Source organism: Lepisosteus oculatus, chromosome 19 (genome assembly GCF_040954835.1).
Source record: "Lepisosteus oculatus isolate fLepOcu1 chromosome 19, fLepOcu1.hap2, whole genome shotgun sequence".
Classification (NCBI taxonomy): Eukaryota; Metazoa; Chordata; class Actinopteri; order Semionotiformes; family Lepisosteidae; genus Lepisosteus; species Lepisosteus oculatus.
Window position 1 is genome coordinate 4,952,821 of NC_090714.1, and position 19,376 is coordinate 4,972,196.

At 40.8% G+C, this 19,376-nt stretch overlaps 1 protein-coding gene across 1 annotated transcript in view; it reads right to left on the bottom strand.

The window, feature by feature from the left end:
- Positions 1-9,298, bottom strand: part of pemt (phosphatidylethanolamine N-methyltransferase) — a 78,744-nt gene extending 69,446 nt beyond the window's left edge. The window contains exon 1 of the mRNA XM_069181001.1: positions 9,139-9,298. The gene's annotated coding sequence lies outside the window, so the exon portion shown is untranslated. The remainder of the gene's footprint in view (positions 1-9,138) is intronic.
- Positions 9,299-19,376: the final 10,078 nt, after the last annotated feature.

Consider the following 19,376-nt stretch of genomic DNA (forward strand, 5'->3'; position numbering starts at 1 on the left):
CTATTACTTTTTCCTTTGCAGCCTACGCATGCTGACGCAGCTCCCCACCTGAACTTTATAAAATATATTTTCTTACATTTTCTATTGATCCATGAGAATCCATTATCACCAGTACTACAATCTAGATGTGCAAAGTGTAATTTTATTTAAAAAGCTATATCCTAAATCACACCTGGAATCACTCCAGTGAATCAGACTTCTGAGAGAATGTCTTTTTTTCCCATTTTCACAACCTTTTAAAGACTGCGCTATGCCCAGGGCTGGATTTTGGTGTTCGTAGGCTCCAGGCACTGTCACTCTGAAATGTGTAAAACGAGGGGTAAACGCCAATTGAATGACGTCGATTGACGTGATGCGCTTTAAACTCTTCTCATGCTAAACCACGTGATTGATGGAGCGAGTCGAGCAACCATCACTTCGATACTTCTAGTTTCTAGAAGAGCCGCTAGATAGCGTGTGATTATTGATTGGGAGCACCTAGAGTCGATCGCAAGCCTGTTGTTTCAGCTCGTTTTCTTAGTCACTAGTGTTTCCCTCCTTTGTAGGCCCTTAAAATTTCGTAGGCCCTAGGCACTGTGCCTAATGGGAGATCCAGCACTGATTATGCCTTGGTTTTGAAGATTTTTCAAAACAGAAGGGATAAAACAGCGAAAACTAAATTAACTGGTGAAAATTTGCACTAAATAAATGAGACATTTACTTGCGTACATTTATCACATGCAGAGATGTGTAGGTCACAGATGAGAGGGTTTGATTTGTGGTTTGCTCCCTGTAAGAAATTCTGTTTACATGACAACAACTAATCTTTTGTAACACCAGAGCCACATGATTCAGAGTTTGAAATTGAGATGTAACCCCCAGCCAGTGTTGGGATTCAGAAGACTTGCACAGCTTTCACACCAAGACCCTGTATGTTTTTTTAGGTTTGTATGCATGCATAATTGCTTGTCCTCGGAAATTACATTTGCTTCCTTTAGTCGTCCCTCCACCTCTGTACAGCTGAGAGGCCTTGATTCATCTGCTGAAAAACTCTCCCACAACTACCTTCCCATTGTTGCTGTGTGACAGGGCTCTGTGCTCTGAAGTGCAATCTAGACAGTGTAAAATGCTGCTGCAGCAGTAGATAGAGTCTTTTGATGTGGCAGAGCTATCTGCGGTTGAGGGAGTAGCCCATGTCTGTTTAGAGCCCACAAGTGACCAGTATCAGGCCAGGGGCAGGGAGAATTGTTTTTCATATCTGCCCCAACCATAACCTTATGGCTCATATCTGGTCATTAAAATTTGTCGGGTTATGAAAATGTTTCTTCAGAAATGTAGCAGAGGAGTACCAAAGAGCCTCACCACGATACACAGTCTTCTAAACACAAAATGAAGCACGAGGATGAAAACGGTGTGATGGTGTTCATTTTTTTGCTATGACAGAACAAGAGGAGTCTGTTTGGCCCATCTAGTTAATTGACCTGATGACCTCATGCAGCCATTTCTTGAAAGAAACCACTTGTGCTCCCTAGTTCATGTTTTTACTTTTTTTAAGTGAATGTTTAAGCTACGTGGCCTGCCAGGCTGTGTGAGGAATTCAAAAATATTCCAAATCTCCAGATTAACAAAGACTATAGCAGAGTCCATGAAGCACTTCAAACAGAACAGCTAAGATGGCCTAAAACAAGCACGATATTCCACCTGCTCGGTCTCCGACAGGAAGAGGAGACGTGAGAGTAGGAATTTAAGAAAAGAAAGCTTACAAAGAAAAGAGTTCGGTAAGCAGATAAGCAGAGTGTATCCAAAACTGCGGGCACAAATAACAAAGAGCATCTGTCCGATCTAGACATAAAAAGTAGATTTTCAATTTGAAGTCTTGACTCATAAAGATTATTTGATATATCAAAATATTTTATATTAAAAAAATGCCATGATCATACTGCACCACCCGCACTGACATTGACTTTATTTCAGAATTTCAATGTTGAGATGCTTGTTTTCTTTTAATGACCTGCCATCAGCCAGTCCCCAAAGGTGCGATATTTGGCTTTCAATCCATTCGCTGTCGCAAAAGGTTCCCGAACAAGCAAACCACACATGTGATTTTATCTGACTCTTCTTCACACTGAGTGCCCCAAACTGCCCGTAAAAAGCAGTTCACCTCCGGAGGAGTGACGTCTCTCTCGCTGACAGTGCTGCAGGCTCTGGCTGACCTTGCGAGCTCCAGCAAACTCAATCCCAGTGACGCTGAGCTCATTCTGTGCCACTGTTTCCACAAATTCTGCAACACTGCTGCTGTATCATGACTGGCTTAAAGACAGCCCAGACCAAAACCTGCAATGTCTTAATCAACAGGGTTGGCTTCTGTGGTATAGGCCCCATTTGGCCATTTACAGTGAAATGGTTTCAGTTTGTATCATTTATTTACAGTCCAGGATCAAGTGCAGTAACAGCGGCAAACGACAAACCAAACACCCCTTTAAGATTTCCAATGTACTGTAAGTATGTTCAGTGGTGTAGCTATACAATACAAGACACTTTTACAAGAATAGGCCGTATATACAGTACAAATCGACTTCTGTGTTCAAGCATGATTACTCCTGTCGTAGTACTATTTGAGTGGAGCACTGTAAACTACTATATGACTTGGAGGATTTAATTGCTTCTCCTTACAAAAACAGCATCAAAATATTCATCATGTTTGTCCACGCGTTTCATAAAATGGTTGTGTTAAATACCTCACTGTTTTTTACGGACAAAAAGAAGTAAACTGATCTCGCCACTGCAGACACAGTTTCAGTCATAGTTTTTTTGTGAACGATCAGAAAATAACGTGATATTGAGCACAGTTATTAAACTGAAGGAGCAATGTTTTCTTATCCTCTATCCAATCTCAAGAGGGTCAGTGTGACCTGGATACAATAATAGAGAGATCAGCGTAGCAGGAACTTGGGTTGTTCTTTTGCTGCGTGCTGTAGGATCAGGTGGATCTTGAGCAAAATTGTTCTCTCTTGCCTGAATATTTTTTTAAAAGACATTCTGGAACATATTCATGAGGTATTTCACCCTCTGTGGAAATTACCGCATCTTTTTAATTGCTCTTTGTGGAAGACAAACACAACACAAACTCCTTATATTACATCATATCAGAAAGAATTAAAGAGCATTCATGCTGAATGTTTTCTTTCATCATTTGCAGTTTTGTTGGGGGTTAATCATATTAATGCTCTAAGGATGTTTGATTTCTAGGGTCAAGTCTTTTAAAACAGCCTTATATTGGTTATGGCTATGGTACTGAGACTTTAGTACTGGCAAGGCCATTGTACAAACAATGCAAATTTTCCAATTCCCTTCATTAAAAGTAGTTTAATGTGTTATCATATATACAAGGCAAACTAGTCCAAGGGAGACCGAAGGGAAAATCCAGGTCGAAGTCCAAGAGTCCAGAGCCGGGTGATCCATCCAGGACAGACAAGATAAGGTTTAAAAAACCAAGCGGGATCTGGTGCAGGGATGGGAAATAAAAGTGGGTTAACGAGGCCAGGTCGCTCCGAGCCCCGGACCCAGACGGTCAGGACGCCGTGGTGAAGCTGATGCCACCAGGTCTCTCCGGGCATCCATCTCCCAAAAGCTGAGCCCAGAATGGTAAAAACTTCTTGGTTAAATAAGGAGGGGCAGGATAGGAGGCAAGTGCACAAAATCAACTAAAATGTGAAAGAGCCGGAGCACCTTGAAGAGGAGGGATTACGATTGTGACAAGCATTGCATCTGTAAAACACATATCATTTAACTACAGGAACAATCTTCCTCATTAGGGAGGTAAATGCTGTTCATTTTCAACATGTATGGTGGCTCCATGGCAATTACTGTGAATGTCCTTTTCAAATATCCTGTATCCTGTCAAAGTATTCTTTTTATAGTAGAAGTGCCCTTTCCTACAGCTGTACTCTAAATCATGGTTGTCAATTAATTTCCAAAGGTGGTGTTAATTAATGTCTTATGGAAGAATGAATCCTAGTTATAGCAGAAAAATGTAAAGCCATTTTAGTGCAGATCTGGGTACCTAGCTCAGAAGGAAAATGGTTTTAACCAAATGTAGCATTACAGCAGAATGACCATTTTCCTCTCTGTTACCAGCAGTCTTTCTGGGAATTCCCTCTGTTCCTTCTCTATTGGAAATATTTTTAAGGAACATGCAGTACACTTCTAAAAACATTACATAATAGGCAGGAAGCCATTTGATACGTTACGAGCAATCATGATATAAAGAACTTTTGAATATATTCGCCACTGAGTAATGTATACTCTCGTCAGACATAAAAACCAGCCTCCTGTAATAGAACTAATACATATAAAATGCCTAAAATAAATGCATGTGGTATATATCCTGGCAAAGGTCTAGACGTCACATCTCCCTTAACCCCTTTCAGCATGAGATCAGAGCAACATCAGGTGTTAATTGTAGTGCTACATGAATGTGTTCACTCTTTCTATTTTAACTTTATATCTAAATCTAAATTCACAGCAAGACGTTCTAGGTGACAGCTTCTCTAAGCAGCTACTGTATCAGCAGGCTTCAACGTGTTAAATGTTACACAAGAAGCTTCTGGGTGTGAAGATATTGAGAATACCTCATTAGAAGGCCACTCATTCTGCCACTTTCTGCCCTCAGCCAACATGCTTCTCTGAACGCAGGGCATCAAGAAAAAGGGGAAAGTGTCTAATTAGGAAGTGGCAGCCCTGCTCTTTGATTATAATTTCTGTATTCTGGGCCATGAAGCTAGACTGACAGTCCCAGTTTGTTAGAAAATAATACAGCTCGGGGTGATTCTAAAGGTGAGGCGTCTTCAATTACTGCTTCAGTTACAACCGCTCTTCTGCCGTTTCCCCAAAAGGACGCAGCTGAAGGACTGAGGCTTTGCGGGATGAATCAATCCAATTAGCTTGTGTATTCTGAGGTACACGTCAGACCAAAGGTCAATGAAAGGAAATCATCATTCCTCCTTTCTGAAAGGACGAGGCTGAAATTCATTTATAAGCTCTAAACTGATTGCTCTGAGTTTTTTTTTTTTCCCTGTTTTGGACATATCAGTCCCTCTATACAGTGGTCTTCAGACAGGACAGATGAGAGGCATTTGGGTCATTAATGCTCAGGAAGCATTTTTATGTCATCATTCCCCATAAGGATTGTTTTGTTTCCATTCCTAAAACGTTCTTTAAATGAAAATATTCTAGGATTGGCAAGGTGGTTACCACTGCGGTCTTATAGTTTCTGTCTCCTGGGTTTGACTGTGGCCTTGAGCGTCTGCCTGTGTCAAGTGTGCATGTTCTCCTCATGTCCTTGTGGGTTATGCACAGGGACTGTGGTTTCCTCTTACTTCCCAAAGCCCTGCAGGACTTCTTTAGATCCCAGTCCCTGATCCCAGCTGTGCAGTCTTCACTGTGTCCTGCCTGTTTTACACAGGGCATTAAGCACAGGTTAGTAAAGACGTGCTAATGATATCTTGGCACAAAAATGTTTTTTGATGTTCTGTGAAATTAAACATATAAATAATTACCCTCTCATTATAATTTCCCAAAGAACTCGGCACTCATTCAGATTAGGCAGCAGACAACCTTGGATATTGACGAAAAATCTATGAAAAGGCCTTCGCTTGCTTTTTCAAGGGTACTGTCTGTGCCTCGTATTGTTTCTGTCCTGACAGATGCCACTTGCTTTGACTGGCATGTAATATTTGCTTTTTGTGGTGAATATTTTTGACTAAAGAATCCAGTCTCTATAATGGCTGAAAACAGCAGTGATTTGCCTTAATTCCTTTTAAGAGCACACATCTATTACTCAAACAGCTGCAGCACAAAGACAGCGCAGCCACAGCCCATGAACTTTTCAGACGTGAAGGAGGGGAAAAATAAATCAATCTGAGCCTGCAGTGCGCTACTGAAAAGGTGTTTAATTCACTACCCATTTGCAGTATCTGCACTTACCAAAAGAAAATAACACACACAATACAGTTGTTATGGAAACAGCAGCAAGCTGTGGGGAAAATTAAAGGTGCTCTCTCTCATAACTTTGGCATCCCATGGGTTGTCAGAGTCAGTTTGTGTTAAAAATAATGAAATATTCACTTTTAACTAGATTGAAAACAAGTGGTGAGACTTTTTCCCTTGCTGGTTGGTATTTAAAGCTTTCTTTCCCATGAGTCAAAACAGTGTCTGTATCCTGTGAACTCAATTTATATTACTGCTTGACCTATGTCTAAGCTTTTAAGGTCAGTATGATGTTCTTTTTATGGAGTCTTCAATCAAACGGAATATTTCATGGAGAGATACCAGTTCAGAGAAAGGTTTGATGACTTGGTTAATTAAATGATATGTCAATAAACTGTGCCATGCCATAAGTGACGTTACAATGATCAAACAAAACAAAATTCTGTTAGTGAAAAGAATCGACAATCGACTCCCTCATTATTGCAGCTCTGGAGATACACTATAAATCTAGTTTCTGCTAATTTCCCTTTATAGTCAGGTTTAAATGCAATGTTTGGCTTTTAAAATAGTTTCTGCTGTCTCAGGAAAGAGAAACATTGACTGTACTAGATGTGGGTTGGCAATATGATGTTTGTGTTGGGCAAAAATCAAACTATTCCCATCCCACCACACTTTACTCAGTCTCTACAGCTCTTTTTAGATATTAAAATTCCTTTTCTATAGACATTAGATCTAAAGGTGACTGGAACACAGGCACAGCACTCATGCAGTTCTCAGGTGGGTAAAGTTTAGTGAAACATTCTTTCCTCTAGGAGTTCCTGTGTGATCAGAATATGAGCTGAGCCCTACTGTTCAGGTCTTGATGGTTCGAACCTTGGACCAGGTGTGACTGGGGGTCTCCAGGTATGGATGCAGTTGTCTGCGTGCCCCCCAGGGCTGGTTTGCCTTCACTCAGAGAGGGTTTTCTTGGCTTTTGGCACAGCAATGAGTGCTGTGGCCTCCTGGTCTCTCTGCAGGTTTGCAGTGATGCGAGTAACAGACGTGCCGCTCCTCCAATTAGCAATAACTCTCCTGTCACACGCTGCGGAGCTCACAGCAAGTCAAATGATACATGACTCTTACAGGCAGGCCACATTTGTAAAGCCTGATTGTCAACTGGGCAGGAATAAAATGAAAAGAAACATGCTTAATTTTTTCAGAAAAGAACAAATTTACAGTACCTCTTTTACCACTCCTTTCATGATATTTCTAAACATTAAGTAGTGCAATTTCAACTGGAACCTTTTGTCGCAGAATAAGTATTATGTAACAGTGCTTAGAAAAACAATTGCAGATATTATTAAAGGTCAATTAGCATTTTAAGGTTCCAGACTGATTGCCTTTTCAAGGTCTGTTAACTCCGAAGCATTACTGTTTCATTGTACTTGGAAATGTAGGTCTTATAAAATCAACACTACAGGGATAAGGATAGTTTTAGAAGGATATGTCATTGTTACTCTTTTGAATAAGTAATGCAGTTCATACCAAGAGATAACTGATCTGTGGGGAAAACTAGTATCTTTGTATGATCAATTACCTTGCTGTTACATAATCTTATCAGTTACTGTTTGTCCTGACTGCTTATCATGTTTTTGAATCCTTTCCTGATTTCCTGAAGCATAATTAATAGAATTTGAGTGTCAGTGCAATGCTTACCCATTATGCCGAATAAGGAGTAAATATTAGATTTGTTTACCACATGATCCATTCAGAAATGTTTTTGATGTGGCAAAAGTCTGGGTACAAAGCCGGAAGAAGTTTGTTTTTACAAAGCAGCAATAGAGGCCAAGAAATGATTTTGTAAACTTAAAAGACAACACAGAAGCCATAATTATGCATGACATTAAGGGGAACTGGGGCAACATTGCACAACAAACCTATACCACATAAGTAAAGAAAGACCAAAATGTCCCAAGAAACAGGACTTCTTAATCCATTTATACCTTGTGTACAAGAGTAAAACCGTTCCTTCTTATTCATTCTTCTATGTTGGACACTGCTTTTAAAATCTGAGCATTCAGTTTGAGTGTAAAATTGTGGTTTTACACACAGGCTTCTTTTTTCCAAAATTCTGCAGCTTTTCGAAACTAACTTCTGATGTACCAAAGCTATCATGATTTACAGCATACATTTACAGCACCACCACACAAAGAGCTCTTCAATGCTTCAAAGGTACCCCTATCTTGACCTAATGAATGTGATACCTGAGTCCACATTACAGGGTGGAGTAAAAACACTGCGATTATTTTGTCATTCACCAGGCAGAGAGTGGGTTTCTCAACGCGTCAAACAACAATCTGAAGTCTTACAGTTAGTAAGTACAAGTACAAATAGTGCAGTTAGCAACACAGATATATTGCAGCAGATCCTAAAGACATTCATTGTCAACATGTGGAGTACGCAGCGAAAACCCCTTAAGGTTCCTGTCAGAACTAGCTGGCTTACTTATTACCACAATGTCACCAATATTGTTGAAGGTCACATTAAGCACATTTTGTGTTGAAACTCAATTGAAAAAAAAAAACTTTATGCGCTCTGCTTACAGCTAAATATGCCTTTCCAATAGCTTTTATACTTTTATAATAAATTTGTGCACCTGGAAAAAACATCTTGTACTTAAATGTACTGTATCTCGTTTTCATTTAGTGTCATTTAATATTACAATACACATCCGAGCAGCTTCTCTGAGTATCTGAGCTCTCTTCTGTTCACCACTCCCATTTGATGCAATGAAGCAAACATTTGATGTTACACAGCTACAGAAGCCAAAGTAATGAAGATCAGCATATCAGATCAACAGGTGGTCAGTCTTGCCAAGTATCTACTGAACTGGATCTGTTGGAAAATCTAGGTGATCATAATTTATAATAATCTGTCTGGGAAAGGACTAAACTAAGAGAGAAGCTAACTTAACAGTAAATCACAAAATTCTGAATTGGGTCAATTGAACATGTGTTCTTTTGAGTTGGTGTCGTACTAATAAGTTACTTTCTCCAGCCTCTAAAGTCCAATCACCAAGTGAAATTTTTGTCAGAGTACAGTACAGATACGTGGCCGTAACAAAGTTTTTCTGCCTTTTTTTTAGCCTTATCTGTTCAAAATGTAAGGTTTCATAATTTCTGCATTGCTTACCTGCTGTAGAAGATCAATCCTGTGCCAAAAATGATTCAGAATATAAAACAAATGGAGCGTTGAAACCAGGTCTTGCAAAGTAGTTCCTTCTGAGCTTTGTACTTTCCTCTTGTAGGTGTTTGATGAGGACGACTGTGTTTGCAATTTAAAGTAATTTACCACAGCCTGCTTTTCTAATGTAATGTCATGTAACACTCTCATTGTGATAAAAACTAGTTCTCCTCAGCGATGACAGCATTTAATTATACTTCCCCCTCACTGTTAAACGGCAGTCCAGAAAGTGCAGAAGCTCACAAACCTATTGGAAAACAGAAATGCCTTCAATACGTTTCACTGTATATTGGCAAAGATTTTCAAAACACAGGGGTAACACATCACAATGGGTGGACAGGCTGTGGAATTGGGTCGTGCGTAGACACTGCTGTTGTACAGTAGCTTGGGTGAAGTGCTTTACTCCAGCTGCTCCAGTCCAGGGCATTGAGGACCAGCACGGACAGGGGCACTGATAGTCCTCTAATGGACAACCATCACATACGGGCAGTTGTTTAATTTGTAGTACCTGAGTTTTGTGCTTTTTGTCCTTACTTGTGTAAATCTTGTTGGGGGTTTTCTTTTCTTTTATCTGTTTGAGTTGTCGGTTTCATCCAACCTTTTAATGCTTTGAGTTCTTTTCATTAAAGGCTTTTTTAGCAGGATAAAAGGCGTTATTCATACCTTTGCACTCTGTTTTAAATACAGGGATCCTTACCTTCTACTGTATGTTGTTTACAGAATCCTTTGACTGCATTTTGACTCAAAAATGGAATAGAAAACAGGTCGTGCATGCAGCTACTTACATTTAAAAATAGCCTTGTTTTTCATCTGCATATACTTATACCCTTTCTCTTGTGTCTTAGGATTATGAATAGGCATAGGCAGATGAGGAATAATTAAAAAAGATGAAATGTTAAGCTCAAATCCTTTTGAGATCTCTCTACAGATAAGCTTCTCTCAACCCTCAAGGCTCCCTATGAATTTTGTTCACTGCAATTCTCGTGTGAATATTCCAATACAGTTCAGCTTAGGCCTTCATTTACTTTACACAGATGAATAACAAGATATCTCCTGTTGGTTACAGGTACTTCCACCTGTACAACTACGTGCTCAATGCATAATTGAAGAATAGATATAACTATTAATACTACTGCACATGTAGTGCTATTGTAAAACAAAACCAACAAATAACCAAACTGTGATTTCAGGTACATCAAATCTTTGCAAGGGCTGAAATAAATCAGAGGAAAATGCAGCTGGGGCTCATATTAGAATGAAATATTAAAAACAAGGATCCAGACAGAATACCTCACAGTGAAGTCGAGCAAAACGCTTCTTTCAGTCCTTAGGATATTCTGTCCAGTTCAAACTGGAAAACTATTGGAAAGGTCAATGTGAATGACTGGAGTTGCAAAGATGTGGATGGAGATGGGAACAAGTAAAGGTTTATTCCATGCTGAAAAGAGAAGAAAAGAAACAACGTTTCTGCTGCGGAGTCTTCTTCAGGTGTGTTGTCCCTCTTCATACGTTGAGATCTGGAGGCGCTGATGGAGTCCTAATGCTTGAGCAGAGATACTGTTAGAGAGATCTGACTGCCTTTGAGGCTGGAACTTGACTGGACCTTGTCAAGCTGATGTAGCCAATGCTGCACATAAAAGCACTGTGCTTTAAAAGAACAGCTTGTAAAGGAGGAAAGCTACTGTATGTAGAAGCAACTACTGTATGAAGTCCTCAACTGAATTCCTCGTTGGCTTACATTGAGGGTAAAGAATGAGGACAGCTCTGAATTCCCCCATTAAATCAGCCAAGTGAAGAGGATAATTTATGCTGTGTATCTACAAATGAAGTTCTGACTAAGTCAGCATTAAAACCCTCTTTAATGGCAGGGAAGTATTGAAAAAAGAATCTTCTTGGATGTCTGATTTAAGTGGAAAGCTACCCCTTAGCAATGACTCACTGCGATACGAATCTCTCCAGGTTAGGGTTGGCTTTTGTGTTTAAGGGCCATGATGCCCACAGGGCTGTGTGCTGAGGCATTGAACTTTTTATAAGCAGATCTTGGGACATAGAAACAGCCATAAAAGTAAAAATAACACAATGCTCTTTTATACACAATGCTTGTAACTCCACTTGTAAAAAAGATCACACTCTTTCTGAATGCTAGCTGCACGTCTTATGTTCTCCCTAAGTAGCCAGGCGATGAAGTTGCTTACTGGCTCCATCACAAGTATTTTCCCCATAACTCTTTCCAAAACCCCGTGGGACTGACTTGACTCCCTTCTCCATCTAGTGCAGGAAATAGCAGGAGCTTTGTTCTCTTCCTAAAAGCAGGGGTTGATGGACATGAGAACAGCTTTATGCTTTTAAACTCATCTCCTTATCAAGTACCTGTACATATAATTTCTTTTAGTTTGCTTTATCCCTCTTCTACATACAGTGCATCATACTGTGTGTGCTGTAAGGCTTACAATCTCCAGATCAATTTATATTTTACAGAGCATGGAAAAATCAAACTACCAAAACAAAAACCCTAGCTCTTTTTCCAGCTCTAACTACACTTCCTCTTGAAGTTCCCTCCCTATTATGGCCGAGCAGCTCCCCAGCTTACTGGCCTCCAAGCAGTCTCCAACTCTTCAAAACAAAACCTCCAGACATTCACAAAAACTGTCACCAGTGAACGCTCACAAATTGCTTTTGCTCTTCGGTCAGTCCTTCTACCACCGGCAGGTGACGGACACAGGAATTCTGCCTGGCCCCCCTCAGCCAAAAAGCATTCTGCTTTTTAAATAGTCACATGACCTTTTCACATCCTGCAGCTGGTCAGGTGACTGAGAGCAGCGGCTCATATTCCCCCAGAGGATTCTGGGGAGTGTGGTCCTAACAGGGATGTGCTTTTACTATATATATGTGAGTGCTCTGCAAGGGAGCACTGGAAATCCATTTAAGGCGTAGTCCTGCATTGCCTCTGATGATTCCAGAATAGGATCTTGGTTGTCAACATCCTTACCAAAAATAAACAGCTCTCTAATAATGGATGGATATGTGTGCATATGGGAGGCAAAGTGGTTACATCTACTGCCTGGTGGCACTGGATTCCTGGGTTCAAAGCCTGGGGTGTTATCTGTGTGGAGTTTGCATGTTCTCCACATTTGCATGCTTTTTTACCAGGTGATTAGTTTCCTTTCATAGTCTGAGGACATGCTGGTAGGTTAATTGGCTTCTGGAATAATGTCCCTGGTGTATGTACGTGCATGCTGTGATAGACTAGCTTCCTGTCCAGGGTCTATCCTGCCATGCTTGCGGGGATGGCTCTTGCCTATTCTGCCCTTTATTTTTATGGCCGTGTAAAAATCTGAATATTTGCTAAATAAATATTTTCCAGAAGCAGGCTTAGGGCCTACTACCTACAGAAGAAAATACATTTCCAGACAGGTACATTATAAACAAAATGTGCATTTCGAACATTCACTAACATTCTGCTAGTGCCACAGCCCGGGTTCGAACCCGCAGCTCCTCAGGAATGTCTTTCACTCAGTTAAGCCACTCAGGGTCCCCCTCCGTCCTCTCATTTTGGCCCATGAGATGCATGTAAATCCTCAGCACCGAGGAATGGAAGTATGCTGATTGAGCATAATATGGAACTATTATAAATAAAACTGGCGCCCAAGTCAAATACTGGTAAGAACTGAACTTGAATAACCCAAGCAGTAATCTAGGAGGAATGCCATTTGGTGAAGTATTCTTGTAGGAGGAAGGACAGTGAGAGTGCAGAAACATAATGTACTAGATGACGAAACAGGCAATCCAAACGGAAGACTATATGAAAGCATGGGGAATAGACAATCACACAATGCAGAACCATGGCTGACAACAAAATTACTACAGAAAGCACCCGGAAATTGACAGCATTGTGTGTGAGGAAAAATACAACTCGGCTTCCCTGCTTTAAATAGAACATAGATGATGCAGGCACAAACTTGTATTAAATTTCTGAAAGTCCAAGGCAGGCAGCTGGCGCCGCTAAATATATATATGAGCATGCGTCACGTCTCGGGCCGGAAATGCTGAATATCATTCGAGCTTCCGTGCTCTTACGCAGTGTTGTCCTCCTGGCGATTGTGACGAAACGTCAAAAAGAGTTCTCCGTTTCAGAGCCTTTAGACTCTTGAGTTGTGGTTTTTATTTTGGTAGGCCTTCCACAGCTTTTTGTTCTTATCGACTGCCACAAAGCAGTTCTTTTCAAGCGTTGTTCCTTTATTTGTCCCTTTTGAAATCATAATGGAGACGCATAATAGTTTGGGCCGCATGGTGGTGTAGTAGTTAGGATTGTCCTTAGGACCCTAGATTCCATTTTTGGGGTGCTATCTGTGGTAGGTTCTCTCCCTGTTCACATGCATTTTCTTCTTCAGCTCCAGCTTCTTTCCTCCTGCAGTCCAAAGACATACTGGTTAATTGACTTCTGGGGTAATTGGTCCTGGTTTGATTATGTGCATAGTTACTGTATGTCTTCCTGCCCTGCGATGGGCTGGTGTCCCATCCAGGGTGTGTCCTGCCTTATGCCTGTTGCTTTCTGGGATAGGCTCTGGGTGCCCTGTGACCCTGTATAGGATTAAGCGTTTAGAAGATGGATGCACAAAGATGTTTTTCACCCAGGACCCTTAATGTATGTACCTAAGGATGTAATGATTTCTTACCCAAGAGTTTGGGTATGGGTGAGGCTAAGCACAAGGGTTTGGTTTAGGGTTGAACCATTTTAGTATATGAATTCTATTAATTATGAAATAAATGCTCTGGCATTCATGTTGGATACTTGTGTTTACTACTGAATGCCCACCTGAGATTACAGGGCATGAGCTGTAAAGTAAAAAAGGCATATGTAATTCTGAATGTGCTGTACATGACCTGCATTTGGTGTCTATTGCATTGCATGTCTGAGTGCCAATTAACCTAGTGCACGCTGTTTCCTAACCAAAAATAAGCATGTGTAAACGTGATGTGTTTTCAATGAGAGTGGGCAAAACCTAATCGGTAAAGAGGACTCTGATGAGGGCAGCCATTTTTTCATTATTTTTATCATTTGCACACACTCGGTACTATGTAGCGTGGCGTCGTAGAGCCATTCATTGCTTAGTGCGGTGCCCAGCCGTTAGGTCTAGATAAAAACAAAAGCATGTTCCAGTCATTTGCGAGCCATTTGTGAGTTTTTTGATACGCTGCCGTCTCCAGCACTCAATAAACAAAGGGGCTTAAAGAAAAGACCGTGAGCCGCTGAACGTTGCTGCCTGGAGTCGTGCGGCCTGCACACGTGCACGAGCTGTGACACCTGGAAAACGGAGCGTTGGAAAACAAAGCGAAACTGACCCCTGCTCTCCCCCGACTGGGAACGGGACCGGAGACATTGCAAGCAAGTGTGGGGTGACAGTGTTCCCACAGGACCATTCAGCAGAAGTCTGGAGAACCATCAGGCAAACATTCAGGTGTCCCTGAGGCCCCCAGAGCTGTACTTCCCTTCCGCCTGTGTCAGTGTCCTGTGAAGAGTAAGCAGAGCTAAGCCGAATGTAATAACCAAAAATATACTGTAGATGAATGTAAAATAGGCACTCCACACAAATAGCAAGAAAAACCAATATCGGTGGAAATATCAGCGCCTACATCAACATGCCAGTATTGTATTTCCCAACACAGGCATGTTGATGTAGGCGCTGATATTTGTTTATTACCCTTTTAGTGTTTTAATTATGTCTATTCAAGGAACCACATCTACATGCGCAAATAGAACACATGTTGATAAAAGGAAAATAATATTTGACTTGTGGCTTTCAGTGACATTATTTGAACCTGGAGGACAGCAAACCATTTCCAGTGAATTCAACAACTGCTATTTACAAATCTTGTGAAGAGGAACCTTCAGCGGAACCATCGTGGCCATTCATGATATGACATGCGTTCTGACCCATTAAGCTCGCTTATGGTGCTTAGCTATACTCATCTCTCACATCTGGAAATCGCGCATGAACGTCTCACGGCTACAATAATCTGATGTAATTGAGCAGTTCTTGCTACCAGAACTAAAAAGCGACATTTTAATGTCGTTACTCTTAGTAGAAAATAGTCATTTTTTGTTAGACTTTGGAGATGTACAATATTGGGGTTTAGATATGATAGTATTTCAGTCCTGCTGCATTCTTTCAGTTTGCTATTTTCTAAATTCTGAAGGTGAAGCTCTTCAAATATCCACACATCCCTTCACAAGAGCCACAGCCTGAAGCAGACCTGGATTAATTCCCTCAGCCACTATCTCAGCTATAATGATCATTCTTGCACAGCTGGTACTGTATGTACCGACTGCAGGAGATAATGCATGTTCAGGTGCCCCTGGAGAGAGAGTGGAGAGATCTACATTGAGCAATGTGATAGTTGCCTAAGATGATATGGTGATATTTCATGTAATTAGTCTTGTTTCAAAAATATTTAATATTTTAATCTAGTGACAATGTTATGTAGTATTAATAACACATTACAATGGTTTCAATGGATGTTCCTTGGGTATTGAAAAGAGTGAAGCCCAATTTTGTATTGTTGTATTGAGAAGACTGTTAATCATCATTTGTAGATAATATTTAGACATTCAGAAAGATAACTGGGAAACCAATAGCAGAATTAAAGAATCAGAAATGGGTAAGTTGTTTTTTAATTTTGTGTTCTAAGTACAGAAAATTGACTGTAGCTTGGGATACAAACACACCTTTTTCTGACTTTCTTGAATCTGTGCAACAGTTTTATTTTATTTTTTTTTGCTGAAACGGAACACCGTCCTGCTGTTATGTTTGTTGCTTTTCCATTTTCCCAATTACGTTTTTGTTGGCACTGGGCGCCCAGGGCCTGTCATCCTGTGTTAGAGCAGTGCGAATTGAGATGGGAGCTCTGGCCGATTGTGTCCAAAGTGGAAGTTGCAATAACAGGTTTCACAGCTGAGTTGGTAGCACTGGGATCGCAAGCATTAGCACCTGGGTAAACAGACCCTCCTCCTAACGGCTACGATGACACAAATGACTTGCAGAAAAACAACAGAACAGGGAAAAAAATCAAAGAAAAACAAACACACTGTTTGGGTGACAGATGAGACACTGGTTTGTTTTTTTTTTTTTGCCCTGCTGGAATTTGTCCAAAATCAGTAAACCAGCCTTGTTCCATCCTGACACTTTCCAGGCAATTAAGCACCTCGCTCTCTGTAAAGGTGAACCAACAACTGAGAAAACAATGCAAAATCACCTGACATTTTAATGATGCCTGAAATGAGTTTTATGTTCTTTCTGAATGTGCCGGAACAGCATGAGGCAGTAGCCTATTGTCAGCTGAGAACACTGACCTCAGACTTTTGAGCTCAATATAACCGGTCAACAACATCAGATCAATGGGGGAAACGGAATATTCCTTCACGTTTCTAAATGTAAAACCTAAGTAGTGACTACCGTACTGTAAAAGATTCTCCATTTTATTTTAAGAACATGCAAAAGAGTGCAAACAGGGAGAGGCCATTCAGCCCATCTGCCTTGTCTGTGTTTTATTAGCTAATCAAGCCCAAAGCCAGGGCAGTGGCTTTAACAATGAGGTTGGGTAGTTTGTTCCATGCTCCCACCACCCTTTGTGTAAAGAAGTGCCTCCTGTTCTCAGTTTTCATTGCACTTTCATGTAGTTTCTACTTACGCCCTCTGGCTCGTTTCTTCGTTGTTCGTTCTGAAGAAATCCTCTCTAGCTCTATTCCCCACTTCCAAATGTTTCCTTAAATGGAGTGTTTTCTTTCATAATGTTTTCTCATCTCTGTCCTCCAACCATGGGCAGCTGAGCAAATATACAGGCCGACGATTTCAGTGAATTCCAACTGTTTGGGAAATCTCAAACAGCGTAGGAAGTTGGTGCTAAAAATGGCTGTGTCTCTGCTCTCCCTCTCAAAAACAAGCGCACATTGTTTGTACAGTAAGATAGCCCCTCTCTTTGTGTCTTGCACACAGTCACAACAAAACAGCCCCTGAAGAGCCCATTACAAGGCTGGAGCACTCTGGGTCTGGGAAGAGACGCCTGCTAATGTTTTTGCTGGCTGCCTTGTCACCTCCACTTCATGGCATGTCTTTGTATCCACCTATGACGTTGGACAGATGAGGCTTCAGCCAGAAAAATAAGTTAATTATTTCCGAAGCACACAGAGCTCACGTTAGCATCTCCAGGAAGATCAGGGGGTGGCCATAGCTATGTTTTTGGGTTGTGATCTATTACCAGTGAACTTACAAAAGTCCGCTTTTGACTTTCTTCTGACATGGTGCACCGTCTACCCTTGTGTTCACTGATGCTTCCCTGTTTTCCTGCTGCAGTCTTTGCTTGCTGGGGTTACTTCACTAGACAGTCAGAAGTCCATGATTTGCTATACTTTTGATGGTTGGGTGATACAATACAATATGAATGTCTACAGTGATTAATCAAGGTGTTATTATAGCTGGGGTTAGTGATACACAAGGAGCATAGAGAAAATATAAATCAAGGTGAATTAGTGTAGTGGTCAGCATCGCTGCTTCACAGCGCTGGGGCCCTGGGTTCAATTCCTGGAGTGCTGTCTGTGTTTGTGTGTTCTCCCCAGGTTCCCAACATGCTGGCAGGTTTATAAGCTTCTGGGAACATCGGCCCTAGTGAGAGTGTGCGCATTTTTGTGATTGTATGTACTGGCATCCTGTCCAGGGTGTACCCTGCCTTGTGCCCATTGGCTGCTGGGATAGGTCCCAGCTCCCCTGCCACCCTGTATTGGAAAAAGCAGTTAGAAAATGGATGGATGGATAGTGTAAGGGACAAGGAAATCATGGCCAATCATTTGCACTACAGAAATGAGTGAGTGATTGTGCGATAGACCCATAGCGTAAAAGAGATAGTCTGATTGGGGTTTTTTTCAATCCCTTCAAACACTGAATTTCAAAAATAAGAAATCTAAACAGTTTGTCAAGCAATTCTTGCTTCAACATTTCGTAATGAATTCTGGACCCAAAGGTCCACTATTTTACCCACAATGTGCTGCACCACATTGCAGGACTAGACAAAAAAATATTCTAAACATTTTAAACATAAAAGTGCAGTATGGGGTCCACTTCAGTGTGCAGGTGTAGTTTCTGCAATGGCCTTTTATTAAACAAATAGTTACTTTACTCTCTCTCTATAGCATGGGAGTTATTGTGGTGACTATATTCAGCATAGAGTTGAATATTTTTGATCACTTCAGCCACCCTTAAAAGATGAACAATCTCTTATATTGTTTTTTTTTTTGTTTTGTTATCCTGTGTTGTAACACTGTCCATAACTGAGTTTAAATGCCACACTAATAGGCCTTTACTGGGTTTGGGTTGTCAGTTGTCCCAGATTAACCAAAAGTGGTTAGAAGTAGGAGGCTTCCTTTCCTAAACCACATCAAAATGTAAACGGGGTTATTATCCTTGGTTGTGTTGTCATCGTTATTTGACTGCCACAAGGAAACTTTGAATTTTTCCATAACAGAGTAAAAACTTGTGTTTTAGATTATCATTTTTTTCTTTACTTATTGCAGTTACTGTACATTCAAGTGGAGTTTTCCCCTGATCTCCTGTACATTAATATATCACCTACAATTGTGCAGATTCTTTCCCATATGATGTCTAAAGCTCATCAGCTCTTTGAGGGTCTGTCTGATGGAAGCATTCATCAGCTTAAAAGTTAACAGGCCTCATTATTTATTATGCTCCATTTATGCCTTGACCTACTGTACATCAGCTGAAAGACCACTTGGAAATCCTGCTGTCACAAAGCCTCCTCTTTAGAAGATCCTGTATTGTTTGGCGTGGCCTCACAGGGAGACTGGCACCTGTGCCACATGGAACAAGTACAGGATTTTTTCGTGTGATCTCATCTGTTCATGCAGGCTATCTGGAGCAACTTGTAAAAAACTGCTCTTTTGTTGTGGGGGACTTTGCAAAGTCAAACAAAAACAGTAGAAGCCTATGTTAGTCTTAGGCCATCATTACCAAGGTTTACCATCATACAAAGGGTAACAAAGCTCTGTGAAAAATGTAATAGCACATACTGTAAGTATCTTAAAGCCTGACAAATTTTATCCGCTAGGGCAAAGCATGGTGAATTTATGGTATGTTCATGGTAAACCAAAGGGAAACTAACAATATACTCAACAAGTT